The sequence below is a fragment of the Meles meles genome, chromosome 1 (genome assembly GCF_922984935.1).
Source record: "Meles meles chromosome 1, mMelMel3.1 paternal haplotype, whole genome shotgun sequence".
Taxonomy (NCBI): Eukaryota; Metazoa; Chordata; class Mammalia; order Carnivora; family Mustelidae; genus Meles; species Meles meles.
The window spans coordinates 213948527-213964809 of NC_060066.1; positions in this window are offsets into that span (position 1 = coordinate 213948527).

The following is a 16283-nucleotide window of genomic DNA, read 5'->3' on the forward strand; positions in this document are numbered from 1 at the left end:
ACTCAATGAGGTATAACTCAGAGGGACTAAAAGTTTGGGGCTTATCTATCATCTTAATGGGTGGAGGGAAGATGGGAAAAGGAAAAAAAGAAGTAACCTTGTTTTGAAAGATAAGTGGATTTCCAGGAGAATGAATGAGTAAGAAAGCGTGTCTACACAGGTATGAATGACCTTTCCCTATGCTTCAAAACCATAAAACTCCCTGGAGAGGGGATTGGGGGTACATTTCATTTGTGTTCTCCCTTCTGGAAGTAGGTCCATCCTTAAGAGGAATTTATGGCAGCTTTATTCCCCCAAAGTTGCTGCTTTTAGTCAGATAAGGAAAGCTCCAAGGAGGCTTTTGTTCTTACATCTTTTTAACATTAAACACCTCTAGTCTAGAACAAACTTTATACCAAACTGGTCTATTCTGGGTTGCCATATTGCGTTCTCTTTCATCTCCTCTGGTGCAAAATTGCCCTGCTGGTTGAAAACCACCACACTCACTTAGCTCTTCTTCCTTAGCTTTTTCATTCATTGATTCGTTGATTCATTGAGCAAAGACTTGTTGAGTTCTGCCCCACATTGGACATTGATATGAACATCTAGAGGAACATCAGGGAACAGAAATATCCCTGTTCCGATGGATCTTACATCCCGATGGACCTAAAAAGACACACTTTAAATAAGCATTTCTGTAGAATGGACAAGATAAAATTGAGCTAAAAAAGGAGGATTCGGAGTGCCAGAGATAGAACGTGGGTTGCCGTTTTTAAGGCATCAAAAAGGGACAATTGACGAAAGGCATGAAGGAGGTGATCACATCAGCCATGCTTTATCTAGGGGTAGAATGGCCTGGGAAGAGGGAAAGGAGACAGTTCATACAAAACACTCTACGTCAAGCCCTTGTCTCATATACTCAAGAGGATCCCAGAGTGCCTGGAGCAAACTGAAGGAGGACAGACATATGCAGCCAAGTCAGAGAGAACAAGGCAGAACAAGATCCTGAGGTTCTTGTGGGTCTTTCTAACGGACTGTGATTGCTTGTGGAGGGTGATAACAATGGGGTGGTGAGAAGCGGTCAGATTTTGGATGTATGTTGAACATAGAATCAATGGAATTTGCTGATAGGTTGAGTTAGTTCCCTAGGGGAGAGACGGTGCCTGTCTTGCTCACTTTGTGGTATGTATCACATAATTCCTGGTCTGTAGAATGGCATTCAATAGATCAACGGATGGACAGATGGGTGGGTGGATGTCTGGACTGTGGAAGGACGGTTGAATGGAGAGCTGTATTGAAGAATGGCTGGTGGTTGGATGATCGATGGATAAATAGTTAGGCGGATGGATAGATGGATGGACAGACGGTTGTATGGTCCATAAGCTCTGAGATTTGTTATAATGATCCGATCATATTATGTACGAAGCCACTAGCACTGTGTCCGGTACTTCTTAGTCATTCAATGAATAAATGTTTTGTTCATTTTTATGTCTTAATGTTTTATTACTTTAAATAAAGATGCCACTGACTTTCACTCATTGAAAAGGACATCGGTCACTTTATTTCCAGACAAACTAAAATTAGTACCTGCCTGCAAAGAACCTTTATTCCAGCAGAACAAACGGGTCCTGAGCAGAGCTGTGTTCCTCCTACTTCCGGATCAGCCACGCCATCAAGGCACAGTTGCTACCTGCAGCCTAAATGTGGAAACTTCATGCCAGGTAATCAGTCAGGCAGTGGAAATATCACCGTTGGGGGTGGGCTCCCCGCCGGGTCCTGCTCCAGCCGTTATGAATAAGAGCATCAGGACTTGTTTTGGCTTGTAAAATGAGCCCATTGGAAGTAGAAGCCACGGTTGCTCATGAAATCTAATAAATGTAAGGCAGAATTCTGGAGTAGCATGTTGCTACAGATAAGCCTGCTTTGAATAGAAATGTTCACAGCGTGTGATCAGAGTCCTCAGGACAGAGTTTACCCTGCAGCTGCTCCCTGCAACCCCAAGGACACCAACAAGGACACAGTCCAGCCCCTGTGTCTTCTCAAAGCAGCCAGGATGAACACACAGCTTGGCAACACGATGCTTTGTCTTAAAAGTGGTGGTTGTTCTCTTGTACACAGGATCCTGACTTTCAGGCATTTGTACTGATTAATGTGTTCTCTTCTACACGTCAAGATGACACCAGCGATTCATCCATTTGTAGAAAAAAATAATGTGCTTCTAAGGAGAACCGCGCGCCTCTATCATGCCCTCTGGGTTATCAGATTCTAGCCCTGACAATTATCTTTGCGCTATTTTGCAACCATTTGTAAGTCGTGGTTAACTGATAGCAGTGTAAACGTTACCCTGCCAGGCCCTGGTTCACATCGACTTCCTCCCTGTTTGGAAAAGAACAACTGTGTCTGTATTTGCTGCTCATCTCAACATTGTTTCCCAGATGTAAAGTGATGCTGTTTGAGTTTTCCTTTGAACTCAATATAATGTCTGCCCGGTTCCTCCATATCCTATGAATACAATAAGAACTTCAACTAGTGTTCTTTTTTATACGTGTATCCTTGTCATGATTTTATCTCTTTCTGAAAATTACCTTGTTACACATCCCACAAATACTTAGTGAGAGCAGGTGTGCCCCAAGAACTGTGCCGGGAACCAGGATTACAGGGACCAACAGCCCCTGCTCTGGAGGTGATGACGTTGCTCCACCACGGCAGAGACGACGGGCGGCGTGCTGCCAACTGTCTCACGACCGCCTGCTGACCAGGCATCCGAGCAGACTTCCTGGGCACTGAGGCAGCTTTTTATTCTGAGTTCACGTCCCTGTGGCTGACACAAGCCATATTTTACGTGGCTGCGTCATATGGACTTTACACAGTTCTGTACGCTGCTTTTAACATCTAGTTCATGATGAAGGAGAGCGGCGCGTGCTCATTTATAGACACTTCGGGGAGTCCAGAGAAGCATGAAGAAGAAAAACATACTCTGTAACGCTCCCCATCATAAATACAACAAATCCTTCATATTCTCACCTTTTTTCCTGACCACATAGCAGATGCGTCTCGCCTTCTCCTTCCCCAAAACTCTTCGTAGGATTGTCGGGACCCCGATTCTCTGCTTTTGCATCCCACACTCATCTTCTGACAGTAGTAGACATGGCTGTTTACACTGAGTAAACATGGATTCCCGCTGAAGAGTCACCTGCTTTCAAAGGCAAGGAGTACTGCAAATAACAAATTCACGTGCATGTCCCCAGCCCATCTGTTGGCTGTTTGAAAAGAGGAGTCATCAGATGGTTTTCACTTTGAAGTCGAATCAATAAATACTCCGGGTTCCTTCAAGACAATATAAAAGCGAACAGAGGAGCACCTAAGATTTACAGTAAGTGATAAAATGATTATAACATGATATAATCTTGATGAGATGAGCTACACGCGGTATTTCCAAACTGATGACTACACAGAGTCGGAAATGGACCCTGCCAAGCACGAGACCTTCGTTGCCCATAGTACGGTGTCCCGAAGAAGTGTGCCTGTCTCTATGGTTTCATTGGAGTGGGTGTGAAAATGGTCAAACTTGGGGCACCTGGGTGGCTCAGTGGGTTAAAGCCTCTGCATTCGGCTCAGGTCATGATCTCAGGGTCCTGGGATCAAGCCCCGCATCGGGCTCTCTGCTCCGCGGGGAGCCTGCTTCCTCCTCTCTCTCTGCCTGCCTCTCTGCCTACTTGTGATCTTTGTCTGTCAAGTAAATAAATAAAATCTTAAAAAAAAAAAAAAAAGAAAGTGGTCACACTGTAATGGATATGTGGGCAGGTCCAGCCTGCCGGGTCAGGGATGTTACACACAGATGTTTAGATGAACGAGGGTGAGGAGCAAATCCATTCTCAGCTTGTTCCGAGATGATGATCCAAGCTAATATGCTGGGAATGCCTTCAGTACGTTAAATTTTAGGATAGAACACATCTGACTGCATATTTCATTTTTATTAAATTTTAAACCTTGCAGCATGTCTGAGGTCCCTGGGTGCCATCCTGGCATTCCACAGACCACAGATGGAAGATCAAATTGATGGAACCAATTTGGCCATTGTTTTGCAAGTACAGGAGGACTAGACGAAAACAGGTGTTTTTATTTGTTTGCTTGTTTGCTTTTTAAATGTTTTCTTATTTCACAAAAGAGTCCATCTGACGAAGGAGTGGGGTAAGGGATCTATCCTATAGGACGGAGATCTTTAGGAATTGTGGAAGCAGACAAAGGAAACTTAGCCACTTAATACTTATCAACTTCGTCCTTGTCAAAATGTAATCTTTAATTCTGCTTCTGAGTTTGGGGTCAAGAGGACAGATTTCTTCAAAGCCAGGGTTTCCTGTTTCTGGAGTTTTCCATTGTGATGACCTGGTGGGTCTGATGGAATAAATTGTAGATGAATAATACGCTTTCTGAGCGTTTATACTTTGCACAGTACCTTTCGGTTATCTTCATGCACTTAAGACAGATTTGTGAGACACACATTTGAAGAGCAACAAACATTTACCTCCAAAACCCTGTGGACATTGCGGCACTCCATTTCAGAAGAAACGGAGCAGAGGAAAGATTGCACCCAACGTGATTCTTTTCTTCCTTTATCCTTGACCAGACTCCCTTGACCCACTTTTTAAAATAATATTTTTTCCCCAGGTACATCTAGGTATAAATAACTTTTCATTAATTTTGTCTGAAGCACTCCTTTGAACTGCATGACCAGAATGATTTTTCAATGTAGGAGTTTTTCCACTATGAAATATTTCTTCTCTATCAGTGATTCTTGTCTCTCTTCCTACCCTCCCCACACCCGGACATGCACAGGAAAGAACCATCGTTTTCAGATAATCTGGGGTGCCTGTTCCCCGTCTCTTGTCTCCTCATGTTGAGCTGCATGACTCTTTCCTCTGGTCCTGGGTGACCACACCAGGTGTTCCCTCCACATCATTTACCAAATTTTCCATAAGTCATTTTTACTTTTTATTTTCTTCAGTGCTGATTTTAATTTTATTGGCATTGTATACGTTTTCGTGAACTATGAAATGTAACATACCCACAAAAGTGTGGATGAAAATATTTATGAACAACTGAAAGAACCATTATAGAATGAATATTCAGGGGCACCGGGGTGGCTCAGTCAGTGAAGCCTCTGCCTTTGGCTCCGACCATGATCTCAGGGTCCTGGGGTTGAGCCCCACATCAGGCTCCCTGCTCAACGGCGAGTCTGTTTCTCTCTCTCCCTCTGTTGCTACCCCTGCTTGTGCTCTCTCTCTTTCTCAAATACATAAAGTCTTTGTAAAAAGATAAAATGAACTTTCACTTTTCCATGACTGAGACCAAGAAATAGAACATAATGATAAACCAAACTCCCTCCCTCGTGTGTTTTTTCTTCTCAATCCACTGGATCAAACTCCCTTGGATGACCACATTCTCAATTTGCTATAAACCATTTCCTTGACTTCCTTGATCATTTTCCTTTACTACCTGGTTATTCTAGTACTTATTTTTGTCATTTTTGAGACTTTAGACAAGTAGAAGGATACTGTGCATATTCTTCTCTGATTTGTTGTTTTTCTCCCCAAAAAGTAAAGCTTTATCCATGATGGTGCATAGGCTGTAGTTAATCGTCCTTACTGCAACACAGTCAGGGTATGCTGGTAAGTCTTTAATAACTGGCTCTCCAGAGAACAAAAGCCCTGATATGTACCCTTTGCCCATTTCTGTAGTGTAAATACTTCTACCGCGGCTGATTTCAAGCTACTCTGTAAAACCTCTCCACGTGGATTTGGGAAGAAAGGTGCACATGTATGAGCTGACTTCTGTCCCCACTGCAAGTATTTCCATATGAGAATATACAACTTATCTATCCATTCTACAATGGATGGACATTTGGATCATTTTCTAACTTTTACTGTTAAAACAAAAAAGTTTGGACATGCTTCCTAGTTCATACGTGCAAGTTTCTTCATGACATAAACTTGGTCAGAAGATCTGAACCTGGGGCGCCTGGGTGGCTCAGTGGGTTAAAGCCTCTACCTTCGGCTCAGGTCATGATCTCAGGGTCCTGGGATCGAGCCCCACATCAGGCTCCCTGCTCAGCTGGGAGCCTGCTTCCTCCTCTCTCTCTGCCTGCCTCTCTGCCTACTTGTGATCTCTGTCTGTCAAATAAATAAACAAAATCTTAAAAAAAAATAAGATCTGTACCTGCTCAATTTTATAGGGCATTTTGCAGGGACAATGGTGCTTATCAATAATTCTGCCTGTTTCCCACATTCTGTAGCCCCTCACAGAATGTGAGGGAATGGGAAACCTCACCACTATGTAGGTGGTGCCATGTGACAAATTTCAACCAAAACCATGGAAATTACGTGCGTCAGTTGGCCAAGTAATAGAAAAGCCACATGCTTTTGATTAGTGTTTCAAAATAGGGTTCCACTCTTTTCAGTATGGTTTTGAATAGAGTTTCACTTAATTTTGTCAAGGTTCAGAGCCTTCTGTTGTTGAATCTTCTCTCTGGAAATTTGTATATTGCTGTCAGATTTATTTCTAGGTAGTTTATACTTTGGATACTGTTGTAAATCTTTTCATTTTAATCTAAATGTCTACTTGCTCCTGCTTGTTTATAGAAATGCAGTTGGACTTGTGTATAAATTTTCTATCTAGTAATTTTGCTGCCTTCTCATTGTAGTTTTGATACCTAATCTACATTGTTTTCACTTTTCAATGTCAATAATATCTGTAGAGAATGTAATAAAGAGTGTGACTCCACTTCTGATGTTTGACTGCACCAGATCTCAAGCCCTCTTCCACTTCGTTTTTTGTGTTATACCTGAGCAAACTCATGAAAAAGCCTGGGGTTCGGGTATGGAACTCAAGCCACTCAAGCCGGATCTTGCATGTGGGAACTTTTAGGCTGGTCCCACCACTTACCCTCCATAAAAAACAAAAACAAAAACAAAAACAAAAACAAAACAACAATGGCAAAAAACTCAGGCCAGTTTCCTTTGCCTGATTGCCCAAGTCACATTTGGGCCAGCTTGGGAGGTGCCCTGCTCTCTGTAGAAAGCCGCACTATGTGAGTAGTCAACTTTTCCATACCCTTTTGGTGTGTGAGTGGTGTCATCTGTATCTATGTTCCTGACACATTTTGGGTAGGGAGCTTTTCCCATTTCTGCAGGGTAACTATAAAATATAGTATCAGTTCCGTGTCTTTCATTCCAATTTTTATGTCTTCAATTTATTTTTCTTGCTTTACTGAACTGGCTAAAACCCTTAGTACCACGTTGAATATAAGTGGAATGGTGAACGCTCTGCTGTTCTAAAGATGCTACTTTTCAACTCTCACTATTAACAATGAAATTTGCTGTAGTATTTAAAAAAAATTTTTTTTTAAATTTTAAGTAAACTCCATGCCACGCGTGGGGCTTGAATTCACAACCCCAGACGGAGTCACACGTTCCAGGCATCTGAGTCAGCCAGGCATCGGCTGCAGCATTTTTTAAGAGTTCTGTCCAAGTACAGAAGTTCCTTTCTCTCAGTTTGTTATAAATTTTTGTCATGAATTGATGTGAGAAGTTACCAAAAACTTACTTTCTGCATCTGTTGGATTAATGATATGGTTGCTCTTTTTAAATCAATTAATACGGTAAACTGCCATGATATCTTCCTGCTAAATCCACCTTGCATTTCTGAGATAAGACCAACTTATTCCTGATTTATTAACATTATAAATCATGCTGGTTTATTAACATTTTGTTTAGAATTTTAAACAAAAAGACAGGATTGTAATTTTCCATATACTGCTTTAGCAAAATGTTATAATTAAGGCTGTTGTGCTAATCTTATCAAATAAATTGGGGAACATTATATCCCTTTCTATATTTTGGTATTTTAAAAATTATAGAATTATTTGTTTCTCAAATGTTTTGTAGGAGATTTTCAATTGTCTGAATTTTTTAAAAATGTGATGGAGTTTATTCACAGTATCTTCTTATTAGCTTTCATATGGCATCATCATCCATAACATTTTCCAGCTGCAGCTTCTCCCTTTCTCTAGATAAATCTCGCTAAAGAGTTATCAATTTTATTAGATTCATTAGAGAGCCCGTTTTTAGCTTTGCTGAGTCTCCATATGTTTATTTTCTAGTTTTAAATTTCTTATTTTATCTTCACTATTATCTTATATCATTTATTTTGATTGTTCCTTTTCTTTTTCTACCTTCTTTAGATTATTCTCTCATTAATTATACACTTTCTTTTTTTCTAACATCGGCAGTTAAGAATAGATGTAAATGGCCCTCTTATGTTTTGAGAGGTACTATTTTTACTATCTTTGTATTCTACATTCATTTTAATTTCAATTATGACTTATTCTATGGCTACAGAGTTATTTAGAAGGGTGTTTATTGATTTTGACATATGATTTTTTATAGTTATCTTTAAAAATTGATCCCTCCCCTTATTTTTTATTTTTTATTTTTTTAAAGATTTTATTTATTTATTTGACAGAGAGAGAGATCACAAGTAGGCAGAGAGGCAGGCAGAGAGAGAGGAGGAAGCAGGCTTCCCGCGGAGCAGAGAACCCGATGCGGGACTCGATTCCAGGACTTTGAGATCATGACCTGAGCCGAAGGCAGCGGCTTAATCCACTGAGTCACCCAGGTGCCCCCCTCCCCTTATTTTTATTTACAAACATAGTTCGTATGCTCTCCATCCTTTGTTGTTTGTTGGGATTTGGCTTAGTGTGTTTGCAAGACGGTGTGTTCTCTTAAATGCACAATTCTATGTGCCCATTAGGTCAGGTTTTTAAATAGGCTGATTGGAGTCTATTGTATCAATTCCCAAATGAAATCTTAAAAATCTCCCGGTATGATTTGTACTTGGTGCGTTTTTCTTTTATTTATTTATTTATTTGTCAATTTTGGCTTCCTGCGCTGCCACTCATGCTCTCATATGCACACTTATTTAGGATCCTTCAACCCTCCTGGTCAAACACATCTCATGTCTCTGTGAGTAACCCTCTCTCTCTCTTTCTCCCAGGTAAGCATATTGTTTTCCTCAAGTCCTATTTGGTATTAAAATAGTGATACTAGCTTGGATTTATTTGTATTTGTCAAGTACATTGTTTTTTGTCCATTTGCTTTCATTTATTTTTTAAAAATTTTTATTAATTTTTTAAAAATTTCTTTTCAGCGTTCCAGAATTCATGGTTTATGCACCACACCCAGGGCTCCATGCAATCCGTGCCCTCCTGAATATCCACCACCAGGCTCACCCAACCCCCCCCCAAAACCCTCAGTTTGTTTCTCAGAGTCCACAGTCTCTCATGTCCTTTAGCTTTTAAACTTGCTATAATCTCGGATTATAGATATGGTACTTGTGAACAAAAAATATGACACTATTTCTTTCACGTGGATTGTAATTACTAAAAAATGTTTATTAATTTTATATTCTGTTATTTTATTCTTCCTAATTTTTTTCTGACATTCCTATGTTCCTTTTTTTTTCCCCCACTTTATTTTGAATTATTTGTTTATTCGTCTCTCACCTTCCCCATGCTTTGGAAGTCACACGCTTTAAGTCTATTCCTTTACAGATTATTGCAGAAATTGTAACATTCGTAACTAAATCTCCAAATTATAAAATCAACCAATGGTTTTTTTCTGCTCCCTTGTATAACACAATAGCCTTAGAGTTCTTGAATCTAAGAATCTCTTATACGTTACATTTTTCATAAAATTTAACTCCAAATATTTTTAATCCCACAAAACGTAGGTTTTATTATTTCCTTCAGCCCCTGTTTCTTTAGATCTCTCACATTTTTCCTCTTTATTTTATCTCGCACTTTAGACCGCCTGTCTGCAGGTGTTTATGTATTTTTTTCCCATTTTATTTATTTTTTCAGCGTAACAGTATTCATTCTTTTTGCACAACACCCAGTGCTCCATGCAAAACGTGCCCTCCCCATTACCCACCACCTGTTCCCCCAACCTCCCACCCCTGACCCTTCAAAACCCTCAGGTTGCCCCAACCTCCCACCCCTGACCCTTCAAAACCCTCAGGTTGTTTTTCAGAGTCCATAGTCTCTTATGGTTCGCCTCCCCTCCCCAATGTCCATAGCCCGCTCCCCCTCTCCCAATCCCACCTCCCCCCAGCAACCCGCAGTTTGTTTTGTGAGATTAAGAGTCATTTATGGTTTGTCTCCCTCCCAATCCCATCTTGTTTCATTTATTCTTCTCCTATCCCCCTACCCCCCCATGTTGCTTCTCCATGTCCTCATATCAGGGAGATCATATGATAGTTGTCTTTCTCCGATTGACTTATTTCACTAAGCATGATACACTCTAGTTCCATCCACGTCGTCGCAAATGGCAAGATTTCATTTCTTTTGATGGCTGCATAGTATTCCATTGTGTATATATACCACATCTTCTGTATCCATTCATCTGTTGATGGACATCTAGGTTCTTTCCATAGTCTGGCTATTGTAGACATTGCTGCTATAAACATTCGGGTACACGTGCCCCTTCGGATCACTATGTTTGTATCTTTAGGGTAAATACCCAGTAGTGCAATTGCTGGGTCATAGGGTAGTTCTATTTTCAACATTTTGAGGAACCTCCATGCTGTTTTCCAGAGTGGTTGCACCAGCTTGCATTCCCACCAACAGTGGAGGAGGGTTCCCCTTTCTCCACATCCTCTCCAGCATCTGTCATTTCCTGACTTGTTAATTTTAGCCATTCTGACTGGTATGAGGTGATATCTCATTGTGGTTTTGATTTGTATTTCCCTGATGCCGAGTGACGTGGAGCACTTTTTCATGTGTCTGTTGGCCATCTGGATGTCTTCTTTGCAGAAATGTCTGTTCATGTCCTCTGCCCATTTCTTGATTGGATTGTTTGTTCTTTGGGTGTTGAGTTTGCTAAGTTCCTTATAGATTTTGGATACTAGCCCTTTATCTGATATGTCATTTGCAAATATCTTCTCCCATTCTGTCAGTTGTCTTTTGGTTTTGTTAACTGTTTCCTTTGCTGTGCAAAAGCTTTTGATCTTGATGAAATCCCAATAGTTCATTTTTGCCCTTGCTTCCCTTGCCTTTGCCGTTGTTCCTAGGAAGATGTTGCTACGGCTGAGGTCGAAGAGGTTGCTGCCTGCATTCTCCTCAAGGATTTTGATGGATTCCTTTCTCACATTGAGGTCCTTCATCCATTTGGAGTCTATTTTCGTGTGTGGTGTAAGGAAGTGGTCCAATTTCATTTTTCTGCATGTGGCTGTCCAATTTTCCCAGCACCATTTATTGAAGAGGCTGTCTTTTTTCCATTGGACATTCTTTCCTGCTTTGTCGAAGATTAGTTGACCATAGAGTTGAGGATCGATTTCTGGGCTCTCTCTTCTGTTCCACTGATCTATGTGTCTGTTTTTGTGCCAATACCATGCTGTCTTGATGATGACAGCTTTGTAATAGAGCTTGAAGTCCGGAATTGTGATGCCACCAACTTTGGCTTTGTTCTTCAATATTCCTTTGGCTATTCGAGGTCTTTTCTGGTTCCATATAAATTTTAGGATTATTTGTTCCATTTCTTTGAAAAAAATGGATGGTATTTTGATAGGGATTGCATTAAATGTGTAGATTGCTTTAGGTAGCATAGACATTTTCACAATATTTATTCTTCCAATCCAGGAACATGGAACATTTTTCCATTTTTGGTGTCTTCCTCAATTTCTTTCATGAGTACTTTATAATTTTCTGTGTATAGATTCTTAGTCTCTTTGGTTAGGTTTATTCCTAGGTATCTTATAGTTTTGGGTACAATTGTAAATGGGATTGACTCCTTGATTTCTCTTTCTTCAGTCTTGTTGTTGGTGTACAGAAATGCAACTGATTTCTGTGCATTGATTTTATATCCTGACACTTTACTGAATTCCTGTACAAGTTCTAGCAGTTTTGGAGTGGAGTCTTTTGGGTTTTCCACATATAGTATCATATCATCTGCGAAGAGTGATAGTTTGACTTCTTCTTTACCAATTTGGATGCCTTTAATTTCTTTTTGTTGTCTGATTGCTGAGGCTAGGACTTCTAGTACTATGTTGAATAGCAGTGGTGATAATGGACATCCCTGCCGTGTTCCTGACCTTAACGGAAAAGCTTTCAGTTTTTCTCCATTGAGAATGATATTTGCGGTGGGTTTTTCATAGATGGCTTTGATAATATTGAGGTATGTGCCCTCTATCCCTACACTTTGAAGAGTTTTGATCAGGAAGGGATGCTGTACTTTGTCAAATGCTTTTTCAGCATCTATTGAGAGTATCATATGGTTCTTGTTCTTTCTTTTATTAATGTGTTCTATCACATTGATTGATTTGCGGATGTTGAACCAACCCTGCAGCCCTGGAATAAATCCCACTTGATCGTGGTGAATAATCCTTTTAATGTACTGTTGAATCCTATTGGCTAGTATTTTGGCGAGAATTTTTGCGTCTTTGTTCATCAAGGATATTGGTCTGTAGTTCTCTTTTTTGGTGGGATCCTTGTCTGATTTTGGGATCAAGGTGATGCTGGCCTCATAAAATGAGTTTGGAAGTTTTCCTTCCATTTCTATTTTTTGGAACAGTTTCAGGAGAATAGGAATTAGTTCTTCTTTAAATGTTTGGTAGAATTCCCCTGGGAAGCCGTCTGGCCCTGGGCTTTTGTTTGTTTGGAGATTTTTGATGACTGTTTCAATCTCCTTACTGGTTATGGGCCTGTTCAGGTTTTCTATTTCTTCCTGGTTCAGTTGTGGTAGTTTATATGTCTCTAGGAATGCATCCATTTCTTCCAGATTGTCCAATTTGTTGGCGTAGAGTTGCTCATAGTATGTTCTTATAATTGTCTGTATTTCTTTGGTGTTAGTTGTGATCTCTCCTCTTTCATTCATGATTTTATTGATTTGGGTCCTTTCTCTTTTCTTTTTGATGAGTCTGGCCAGGGGTTTATCAATCTTATTGATTCTTTCAAAGAACCAGCTCCTAGTTTCATTGATTTTTTCTATTGTTTTTTTTTGGTTTCTATTTCGTTGATTTCTGCTCTGATCTTTATGATTTCTCTTCTCCTGCTGGGTTTAGGGTTTCTTTCTTGTTCTTTCTCCAGCTCCTTTACGCGTAGGGTTAGGTTGTGTACTTGAGACCTTTCTTGTTTCTTGAGAAAGGCTTGTACCGCTATATATTTTCCTCTCAGGACTGCCTTTGCTGTGTCCCACAGATTTTGAACTGTTGTGTTTTCATTATCATTTGTTTCCATGAATTTTTTCAATTCTTCTTTAATTTCCTGGTTAACCCATTCATTCTTTAGAAGGATGCTGTTTAGTCTCCATGTATTTGGGTTCATTCTAGCTTTCCTCTTGTGATTGAGTTCTAGCTTCAGAGCATTGTGGTCTGAAAAGATGCAGGGAATGATCCTAATCTTTTGATACCGGTTGAGACCTGATTTGTGACCCAGGATGTGATCTATTCTGGAGAAGGTTCCATGTGCACTAGAGAAGAATGTGTATTCTGTTGCTTTGGGATGAAATGTTCTGAATATATCTGTGATGTCCATCTGGTCCAGTGTGTCATTTAAGGCCTTTATTTCCTTGTTGATCTTTTGCTTGGATGATCTGTCCATTTCAGTGAGGGGAGTGTTCAAGTCCCCTACTATTATTGTATTATTATTGATGTGTTTCTTTAATTTTGTTATTAATTGGTTTATATAGTTGGCTGCTCCCACGTTAGGGGCATAGATATTTAAAATTGTTAGATCTTCTTGGTGGACAGACCCTTTGAGTAGGATATAGTGTCCTTCCTCATCTCTTATTATAGTCTTTGGCTTAAAATCTAATTGATCTGAAATAAGGATTGCCACCCCAGCTTTCTTCTGATGCCCATTAGCATGGTAAATTGTTTTCCACCCCCTCACTTTAAATCTGGAGGTGTCTTCACGTCTAAAATGAGTTTCTTGTAGGCAACATACTGATGGGTTTTGTTTTTTTATCCATTCTGATACCCTGTGTCTTTTGATTGGGGCATTTAGCCCATTAACATTCAGGGTAACTATTGAGAGATATGAATTTAGTGCCATTATTAGCCTGTAAGGTGACTGTTACTGTATATTATCTCTGTACCTTTCTGATCTACTACTTTTAGGCTCTCTCTTTGCTTAGAGGACCCCTTTCAATATTTCCTGTAGAGCTGGTTTGGTGTTTGCAAATTCTTTCAGTTTTTGTTTGTCCTGGAAGCTTTTGATCTCTCCTTCTATTTTCAATGATAGCCTAGCTGGATAGAGTATTCTTGGCTGCATGTTTTTCTCGTTTAGTGCTCTGAATATATCATGCCAGCTCTTTCTGGCCTGCCAGGTCTCTGTGGATAAGTCTGCCGCCAATCTAATATTTTTACCATTGTATGTTACAGACTTCTTTTCTCGGGCTGCTTTCAGGATTTTCTCTTTGTCACTAAGACTTGTAAATTTTACTATTAGGTGACGGGGTGTGGACCTATTCTTGTTGACTTTGAGGGGGGTTCTCTGCATCTCCTGGATTTTAATGCTTGTTCCCTTTACCATATTAGGGAAATTCTCTCCAATGATTCTCTCCAATAGACCTTCTGCTCCCCTCTCTGTTTCTTCTTCTTCTGGAATCCCAATTATTCTAATGTTGTTTCGTCTTATGGTGTCACTTATCTCTCGAATTCTCCCCTCATGGTCCAGTAGCTGTTTGTCCCTCTTTTGCTCGGCTTCCTTATTCTCTGTCATTTGGTCTTCTATATCACTAATTCTTTCTTCTGCCTCATTGATCCTAGCAGTGAGAGCCTCCATTTTTGATTGCACCTCATTAATAGCTTTTTTGATTTCAACTTGGTTAGATTTTAGTTCTTTAATTTCTCCAGAAAGGCAGAGAGGGTTTCTCTAATATCTTCCATGCCTTTTTCGAGCCCGGCTAGAATGTTCAGAATCGTCATTCTGAACTCTTGATCTGACATATTACCCATGTCTGTGTTGATTAGGTCCCTAGCCTTCGGTACTGTCTCTTGTTCTTTTGTTTGTGGTGATTTTTTCCGCCTTGTCATTTTGTCCAGATAAGAGGATATGAAGGAGCAAATAAACTACTAAAAGGGTGGCAAAGACCCCGGAAAAATGCGCTGTAACTAAATCAGAAGAGACCCCAAATTGTGGGGGGGAGAAAGGGGATAAAAACAGGTTCTTTCAGAAAGTGGTTGATTTTCTGTTTCTAGAGTTGCTGTTCTTCTTCTCTTCGCTCTCCCGTTGGATTTGTAGGTGTTTGCAATGTTTAGATAAGCTATCGAGCTGATCTCCTGCTACCTGATGTAGTCTCAGGCTGCTACTTCTCCGCCATCTTGACTCCTCCCTCCCTGTTTATGTATTTTTTTGTGCGCCACAAGACTATAGCCTTTAAAGATTCCTTCAGTAAGAGTTTGCTGGGAGAGAATTTAGTTTCTTTTTCCTGAAATTTTCATTCTTTCATCGGCATTCTTGAAGCGTATTTACATTCCCTACAGGGGTCTGCGTTCCCAGTGAGCCTCAGTGAGGTTATCGCCTCACCATCTGGGCTTCAGCGGCTGCTTTTGTAGAGTCAACCATCTGGAGAATGCTCCTTTGAAGTAATCTGTCTTTTCTCTCTACTTTAAGATTTTTCTCTTTGTGTTTGCTTTTGCCTTCATGTCTATTTTGCATGATACTGAAATAACTATGTCAGCTTTGATTCATTATTATTTTTCAGATATATGGATTTTTCTACCCGGTTGGGTTTCACTGACATCTGTCTCTTTTACATCATCTCAGTCAAGATTATCTTGGTTGCCCTGCGGTACAATCAGTCCCTACTCTCAGTGATGTAAATCAAGCTTATTTCTCTCTCCTGTTACACATTTATCATGGTCAGCTGGGTCTTGGCTCCTGTCATTCTTACTTTGAAACCCAAGGTGACAGGGCAGGCTGTGTCTGGAACATTGCTGGCCATTGTGGTGGTTACAGTGATTACAGTTTTTCCCTTATGTGTGGGGGATTTGTTCCAAGACCCCTCCCCATTGAATACCTAAATCCCATATATACTGTGTTCTCCTATACATACATACCTACAATAAAGTTTAATTTATAAATTAGGCACAGTAAGAGATTAACAACAATAGCTAAAATAGAACAATTATAGAATATACTGTCGTAAGTTAGGTGATAATTGTCAATGGGCTGAGAGGAAGGGAGGTGAATGGCATAGGTCTTGAGACACAGTGTTCCATACTGGTGGCCGTCAAGAGGATATTTGCTC